Genomic DNA, 9,183 nt, shown 5'->3' with positions numbered 1-9,183 from the left:
GGGTGGGTGGTGGTCAAGAGGAAGTCCTAGATAACAGGTTCTCAGTCTCCAACAGCCCATGGTCAATACCAGGGAAGAGCTGAGAACAGAATGGGGGCCCCTGGGGGCAGGAGGGAAGCAGGGTGCAGGGGGCAGCCCTGCGGCTAGGGCAGGAAGAGAGGGAGGTGCTGAGTAGTTCCCACACAGGTGAGAGTCCTTGGTCTGGTCCTTGGCCTTCTGGCTGGAGGTTAGATGGGGCTCTTAAGGGGAAAGCCTATCCCATCGTTCAAGCATGGTGGGCCTTGATGAGCAGAGACAGTATGGTTTTAGAGCTTTACTGTAGAAAAGGCAGGGAGAAAGAGAGAAGGTAGAAGGAAGGAGAGAGGCCAGCCATAGCCGAGAGAGGGGGGAAGGGAGTGAGAGAAGGAGGGCTAGAGAAGAGAGTAAGAAAGGTGAGAGCTTAAAGAGAGCAAGGAGGGGCCAAGCAGCTCCTTTTATAATGGGCTGGGCTATCAGGTAACTGTGGGGAGGACAAACCTGGCTATTGTCAGGTAACTGTGGGGGTGGAGTCTAGCCAGAATGCTAGAAGCTTGGGACATTGTGTGCATGACTTGTAGTCACAGAATCATAGAATTGGGGGCTCTGTGGTGTCAGGCATCTGACTCAGGGAACGTGGCTTGCTGGAGCAAGCCTCATTCAACCACAGTAGGCTGCCTCTCAAGGTCCCGCAGTTGCTAACATACAAAAAACATGAAACTTTCCATGTCATTTTCCACTTTTATATAATTCCTTGTCCTCAATTGACTCATATTCAACATTTCTGATGAGGTTGAAATTTTTCTTTGCATTTAAAAATATTAGATATAATAAAACATCCCATTAAATCATTGAATGATCTTCATAAATAGCTATAAGATACAACAGCAACCTACACAAAGAAAATAGCATTAATTATACCGTAGAATCTACATGGCCAAGGAGCATGGATGAGGGGTTACTTACAAGCTCCTGAATCTCCTCCACTAGAATCTTCTTCAGTTCAAACTAGAAAGAATGTGATCTTTACACTGACTTGTTACCATTAGAGACGTCTTGTCTGGAAAGTTGATAGTGTGCACACAGGGTTCACAGGTAAGGAAGTACACTGATGGCAGTTGTTACCCAGTGAAAGCATATTCTTTCATAGCCTATTCTAGTACTATGAAGCTAATGACCAACAAGGGAGGTTTCACTTCAGCTTCAGCTTGATTTCTCTAAGTCTTGCACACACCAGGGCCAATATCTTGTATTGTTTCAAGGGTCCAACATGACTCTAAAGTCAACAACCTATAGGGAAGTTTCCTGCTATCAGCACTGACTCTTTCCTTTAATAACCTTATGGCTTTTGGGGCAACTTTATTATCCCATGCTGTGTACTTCTGCCTAAAGTCTTTTAAAAAACACTTTGACATTATAACTTAGCTTTTATATTTCATTAATGCATGACATACATATTTACTCTTCTTACATTACATTTTTGTCAATATTATATTGAATATCACTGTAGTTTCTGTACTCATACCTTTCCTACATTAATTGTAATATAATGCACCTCCTTGAATTTATTTATTTCATTTTTTCAGCATTCAGGTCAAGGATAGTTCACTTATAAAATAAAGCAATTGTGAATAACTTGACTACATATATATATATATATATATATATATATATATATAACATGTCTTCCACATTGCAAACATATATTTGTGTTATATTTATATATTTTTATATATGTATATATGTACATACACAAATAGAAGTAGAATAGTGAGCCTTGGATTATGCAGACCTATGTTTTTAAAAGTTGACAGTAAGAACAATTTTCCAAGTTATTAATATAGTTCATTTATAGAATTATTGATTGGTGAAAAATGTTCAGTTTCATTAAATTTAGCAAAGTATCTTGTGTGTGAACTAGAGAATAATGATCATCATAGAAGATTGTAAACACAAAGGAATAAGCTGCATTGAAAATATTGAGAAGAAACGTGCTGATTTTTCATGTTGATAAACATTTTCATGTTGGTAAACAATTTTCAGGCAGAAAGCAATATTAGGGACTCAGCAATAAATCTGTGTCAAGTTTTTGTTGTTGCTATGGTAAGATACCGACATGACTTATGAACAGATACATGATCAGATGACAGAGAAGGTCCATGGTTTCATAAGTTTCAGTCCTATGTGTGAATAAGCATTGGTGGTTCAGTACTAGAATTCTCACTTGAAAAGATCACAGGAGTTCCTTCTTACCCAAATCATGTGTGGTGGGTTAAAAATTGCGCTCAAAAGCATATGTAGACTAATTTGTTTCACTTCAAAACTATAGAGGTGGATTTGTGTGGAAAAGGAGTATGGGAGCATGGAGAGAGAGAGAGAGAGAGAGAGAGAGAGAGAGAGAGAGAGAGAAGGGGGGAGGTGGGCCTAGGTGCTATAAATAACCTAAAGAAGCCTCTAATTTCATAGTTCTCCTAGAACAGGCTAGCCACCACCTACCCACTCATCAGAAATTTTCCATCCCGGGGACAACAGTCTTCATAATCCACTCACCTCTATACAGCTCCACAAGCTGGGGACAAAAGACTACAGAAAGAAGCATGAGAGTCAGTGAACAGGTAGGCAAGGACATGAGTTCCATTTTAAGACAGTGAGCTAACACCAGTAATCATGGAATTCTTATGAGCCAGTTATGCTCATGGTGTGAGAAAATGCAGGTAAGGTTCAGGATATACAAACAAGGACAAAATCATCTATTTAGACTTAATTTACATTTTTCTTGATTTTTTTTTTTAATCTTGTTACATCTGCATTGTTTTTGTATCTGTCAATGATTCTTAACAGAGATATCTTTAGTTAGACTTGCATACCCAGTGTCAACATTAGAAGTGTTTTTTTTATCAAGGCTGTTATAGATTATCAGGAAGAATTCAACAATATCTCTGTGTTATACATATTCTCTTAATATTAAACACATAGCAGCAGCTGTTTTTTTTAATATGGTTCAGAAGTAGAATGATAAGGAAGGCAATTTCCTCACTAACATAAAGTTTTTATTTCATGCAGAGTGACTTAAAATTGCATGTGGATATTAATAGATTATCCCAGATAGCAGTAATTGCGATGAAGAGAATACAGCTACAAAATGGACTAGATGTAACAAATTAATTTACTGTAGCAAATTTTGTTCCTCCCATAAACCACCTCTTTGTATATAATTATGTGTTTCCATCAAAATGGGAGGTACGATCTCTCTCTCCAGCTGTCCTTGACTCAGCCCGTGGAATGTGACAAGTGTAATGCCCTCGGTAATGTAAGCCAACCCCGACAACAATTATGCTTGAGATTTTCTGACACATCTGCACCATCACAAAAAGACATGCATGAACAAAACTAGAGGGTAAGTGCTTTCCAATTTCAATTGATGTTATAGAAACACCATAAATACTGTAGCTTGCTAAGCGGAAAGCTGGGGCACCGAGTCACAGAACAAAAGGACAATCCAGAATTGTCACATACAGCTAGCCACAATGCAGTTCCACATTTCTTCAGGGTTTATATGAAGCTACAACTTATTTTAAAAAAATAAACACAAAGTGGAGAAAAATGTCATTTTTCCCTTTTCAGAGGAGAAAAAGACAAACAGGTAAATCTCAGTATGAAAAGTGACCAGTTGTCCTGAGTTAAAACTGAATTGTGTGGTAAGAATTATATCCTATTTCTTTGGTCTTTTTCCTAAAAACCAGAATTCTGGCCTTACAATAAAAAAAGTATAAAATAATCCTGATCAGTACTTCAGAAGACCGGTCTTATCACCAAATAAAGAAATTTGAAAAATTGCTCCAGGTAAACTTAAGTAGACAGAAGAACTAAACATAGCAAGGCTTCTTGTAAGGGATCCTGGAGCTTAGAAAAAAATTGATTGGGGTAAAGTGCGGCTTGTGGCCAGATACCACCCATCAATCACTGATTTACTGAGTGTGCACACAGTGTTGTGCATAACATGTTACCAGAGATAGCTGCAGATGAGAACTCTTCTGTGGTGCACTGTGAAGCTGAAATCTTCTTTCTCCATCCACTAGAGCCGAGAACTGCTTGTATAGTATCCCGCTTCCTCCTCTGGTTGGAGAGCTTGGGAATGATGTCACTACAATAAAGAGCTAGCAATGTTGAGTGGGAGGGAGATGGAATTTTGCAAGAAAGAGATGAATTTTGAATGCTGATTTTCTCCCTACTAGCTCTTGCTATGTTCCTTTTTCTAAAATGAAGACAGCACAATTATCATGAACCCTATATTCCTAACTCTAACCCTGCAAATATCAGATAATACAGTATTAAGTACAAATATATTAATATGTAATACTGACTATAGCTTTATTTACTGTTTTACTTATGGATATATATGAATAACAGATGGGACTAATCGACTGTGGCTGGTATAAGTACTCTGTAAAACTAGGAAAACATAAATTCCTAAAGCCTGTCATCATCTAAATTGTCCAAGGCTTGAGAGAACTTTCTAAATATTGTCTGAGTTTGGAATGTGGCAAGTGATTGTTTTAAGGTCATTTATTGGCATTTATATAATATCTATTAGTATGGTAGTACCAGATTAATTTAATGTAACATTTTTGTCTCTTCCTGAAACCATCTTTTTTTATATGATTATGTCTTTTCACCAAATAGACGCAATGGATGCATGATTTCTCTCCTGCCATTCTTGACTAAGGCCATTGAACATGACAAATGTTGATGTAATGTAAACCGACGTGACACATCTAGGAAGGAAGAAAGAACTTCAGTTAAGCATTACCTAGATTACAGTGGCCTGTAGCCATGTGTGAGGCATTTTCTTAATTTCTCATTGATATAAGATGACCCAGTCCACTGTGGGTAGTACCATCCCTAGGCCTGTAGGTATGTCCGAGTTGTAAAAGAAACTTAACTGAGCAAGACAAAGTTAGCAAGCAAGAAAGCGACCTGCCTCTGTGGTTTCTGACTGAAGTGCCCAACATGAGTTCCTAACTTAGCTTCCCTCTATGATGAGCTGTCATTTGTAAGATTTGTAAGATAAAATAAGCCGTTTTCTCCCCAAGCTGCTTTTTGTCTTGTATATTACAGGCAAAGAAGGATGTGACTTTACAAAAAAAAAAAAAAAAAAAAAAAAAAAAAGGATTGTATAACTATATTAAATTTACAGTAAAGTCATGGAAATATGAACAGAATATTTACTAGGAACAATGACCTTTATTATTTACTCTTCTGTTTTCATTCACATGAAAATTATAAAATCAAAGTTGAATTACTCAGTGTTCTCTGAAATAACAGAACTGATAGAATAAATACATATGTACATGCACACTTACATATGTGCATTTGCACACAAACCTATGGGGTTTATTGGAATGGCTTACAGACTGTGATCTAAGTAGTTCAACAAAGACTGTTTCCCAGTGCAAAGGCCATTAATTCATAACTCCATTGTTGTTCATTCCACAAGACTGAATACCTCAGTAGTACCAAGCTAGTGCTGGAGTTCTGGAGGATTCCTAGAGAGAATCTCTTCACTCTGCAGAAATGTAGTAACGCCAAGGAAGTTGCTTTTAATATCAGTGAAGAAATACCTCGACACAGGATAGATGACTTTCCAAACTGCTAGCAGCTAAAAAGCAAAGGCTTTCTTCTTTTATGCTTATTGATATGGGTTACAACCAGAAGGTAAGCAACAGATTTACAGTGTATCCTCCTACCTCAAATAATCCAATCAAAAAAAAAAAATCTTCACAGGTATGCCCAACTATTTGGGTTTTAGTTGATTTCAGATGTAGGCAAATTGATAACTAAGACTAGCCATCAAAATGATTTTGAATTCTTCTGATATAAAATGCAGTCTTTCATCAATAACATTTCAAACAAAAATACATTCTTAACTGATGTTGGAATTATTAGGCTAAGAGAAACCGTGGCTTTTGAAAGGAGGTGTGATGTGAACAAAGCGAACAGGACATCAGACAAAGAGAAGAAATCAGACAATTGCTGAAGATCTATTGTCCAATGCTTTCTCCTCAGCTGAGCTGTAATTTAGGCCCAATATCCCCTGTAGCCAAGTTTAAAATCAAATAATCACTCAAAAATTCCTATTATCAACAAAATACAAAATGCATCACACACAGAGTAAGACCCCTGTACTACACTGTAATGAGTTTAAACAAAATCTCTCAAATAAGGGTTATAGGAGATAATTTTTTCATATCAGATAAGATAGTCCCAATCCTTTGCTTTTTATTTATTTATTTATTTATTTGTTTATTTATTTATTTATTTATTTTTTATGCTAGCCCCTTTCCCGGTTCCCTCCCGGAAGCCTCCTATCCCATCCCCTCCCCTCGCTTCTATGAAGGTTTCCTCCCATCCACCCACCCACTCCTTTTCTTTTCTTAAGTGAAAGATACACGTGTCATATTCTAAATATTCCCTCCTAAGCATCTAAGTTATAGTGAAAATCCAAAGTGCTCACTTTCTTTTTTCCTTCCTTCCTTCCTTCCTTCCTTCCTTCCTTCCTTCCTTCCTTCCTTCCTTCCCTCCCTCCCTCCCTCCCTCCCTCCCTTCTTTCTTTCTTTCTTTCTTTCTTTCTTTCTTTCTTTCTTTCTTTCTTTCTTTCTTTCTTTCTTTCTTTCTTTCTTTCTTTCTTTCTCCTGTTTTTCTCTTCCACATCCCTTTCATCCTCCTTCACATTTTCTTCCTTCTCTTTCTCCTTCTCCCTTTTCGTTTTTATGTGTGTGTATGTTTGTGCATTACCCTATGCACATATGCATGTATGCCTGTATACAATGATTTTTTTTAAAGAAACACACTTATACTGTGATTGTATAGCACCATTAAATAGTGTCTTAAAACATTTCTCTTACTATCTTTTAATGTGTAGTAAACTTCTTAGAGAATATAACATATATTTAATAATTTCACTTTCACAAAAACCATGAAGTAGATACTTATCTTTTAATGTGTTGTCCTTAGAATAAATTGCTGAAGGTAAAAATTTATGACTAAAATCTAGGTGTCCAGACTCCATAGCTATGGTTTCAAACCATTACACTTTAGAATTGAAAACAAACAGAAGGTGTGTACATTTAAGACTATATGCCTAAAAGGAATGAGTAATTGTAAACACTGAAGTCTATGCAGGTTATTAGAAATATGAATATTGATCCATATGGCTTATGTTAACGAATAGTAGTCTTAAGGTGTTAAAGGGTAAACCTGGTGTCGAGTTACTATTATAGTTGACCAGCTTTTTAAAAGTATTCATTAAGCATATGCATTTGACCTCTATGTTTGATAAGTACCTAACAAACACAGAGCATACATATCCCTGCATTCCAAATTAACATCTTTTACAGAGACCAAAAGACAAAGATAATTCCCCTCTGAAATCATGCTCACAGTATAGCAGCAAAGTTGAGAGTAACTTTGGGTACAAAACCTGTTCCTACCCATGATAATCTTTTGTCGTTAACATTGAGCAAATTGGTCTTGAATACCCAACATATGTCTAAGGATCCAATTTAGTGGCTAAATTATACAGTAATAGCTTAGCTTAACATCTGGTTAATGTACTGTTCAAATGAATTTCATTTTAATAGATTTAAGCTATATAAGCCTCCTTTGGGAAAGTAGCAGATAAATTGAATTTTTCTAAAAATATAATGATATGTGTAATAACTATTTAAGATTTGGAATATTTTTGAGAGCAATGGACAGTTTTATAACATAAACATTATGTCCATTTTTCTTTTTGTTAATGTGAATATTTGGGTGTAACAGAAATAAGATTACCCTGCTTCTTTTTTTAATGATATATTCTAAGTAAAAATCAGCCTAGCCTCATAGCCATTTTAACAATTTCATTTATTACATTAAAATAAATATGAATATATAAGCAAAAGTTCTTTAGACGATAATCCCATTCTACAAAAATCTCTAGGAACATCTGCATTACTGTTTGGTTTTAAAACAGATTATATAGCCTATTCAACTTACACACAAATCTTGCCATTACATTTGTATCAGCTTCATGGACTCTTGGTATTTATTAAAATTGGAACAAAATATGTACTCAGTCTGTAGAGATAGGAAGCTCATATCAATATTATAATTACCATTTGGATAAGACCATTAACTGAAGCTGAATCATTCTGAAATTCCAGATATTGATATAATCTGTCTCCTTGCCTCTGTAAGGAATTGAAAGTTTACTAAAAGCCAGTGTTTTAGATTTATATAAACTTCTAGAATCAATTTGCTCACCTAGCTCTCTTCAGTATGAACCAATTTATTTGAGTGACTGAACTGTGCTCTAATTATATGCACTTCTTAATGCTCAAATTCAGCTGCTATAAATACAGAGTGGAAGAGGGTAGAGAACGGAAAGACAGGTTTTTCACTTAATTTAATTACTAAATATATTCTGGAGAAGGTAACTGATCAAAGGAAATGTATGTGAATAAATGGTAAGGGATACAGGATGCTCGGACAATTACATACCCAGCTGAAAGGAAAACAAAGGAAACTACAAACAAAAGAACAAGAATGTAAATAAAATAATGCAAATAAAAGTCAATTTGATTTTTTTCTAACCTTGGAATATATTGAGAAAGTATTATAAAATTAAGGAACCAATTTAATTTTCTAATGATTACAGAAAAACATGTTCTTAATCTTGAGATAGCTAAAAGGTGCCCAAACATGACTCAAAAAGTAGATCCAAGATGAAAGCATTATGCTTTTCATCAGAACTAAATGTGAATCAGGTCCTCAAATAGGATGGATAAAGAAAAAAATAGTTAAGCCTAAATTCAGAGGTAAATTACTGCTGACATATATCCAATAAAGGATATCTAAAAAATGGAAAGCATTGGCACAGCAAAGGAAATAATACTCTGAGGGAAAAGACAAAGCGAAGAACAGCATGCTCTCTGTTCATTCAGTAGAGAATTAATGTTTAGGAAATACAAAGAATCTCAAAAAGTTATACACTGGAAAAGCAAATAATCTTGTTTATAAGTGGGCAAATTCTTTGAACTAGTAGTCCTTTAAAGATAAAGTTCAAATGACAACACAAGAGAGAGAGAGAGAGAGAGAGAGAGAGAGAGAGAGAGAGAGAGAGAGAGA

This window comes from Mus pahari, chromosome 1 (genome assembly GCF_900095145.1).
Source record: "Mus pahari chromosome 1, PAHARI_EIJ_v1.1, whole genome shotgun sequence".
Lineage (NCBI taxonomy): Eukaryota > Metazoa > Chordata > Mammalia > Rodentia > Muridae > Mus > Mus pahari.
This window is presented reverse-complemented; position numbering follows the sequence as displayed.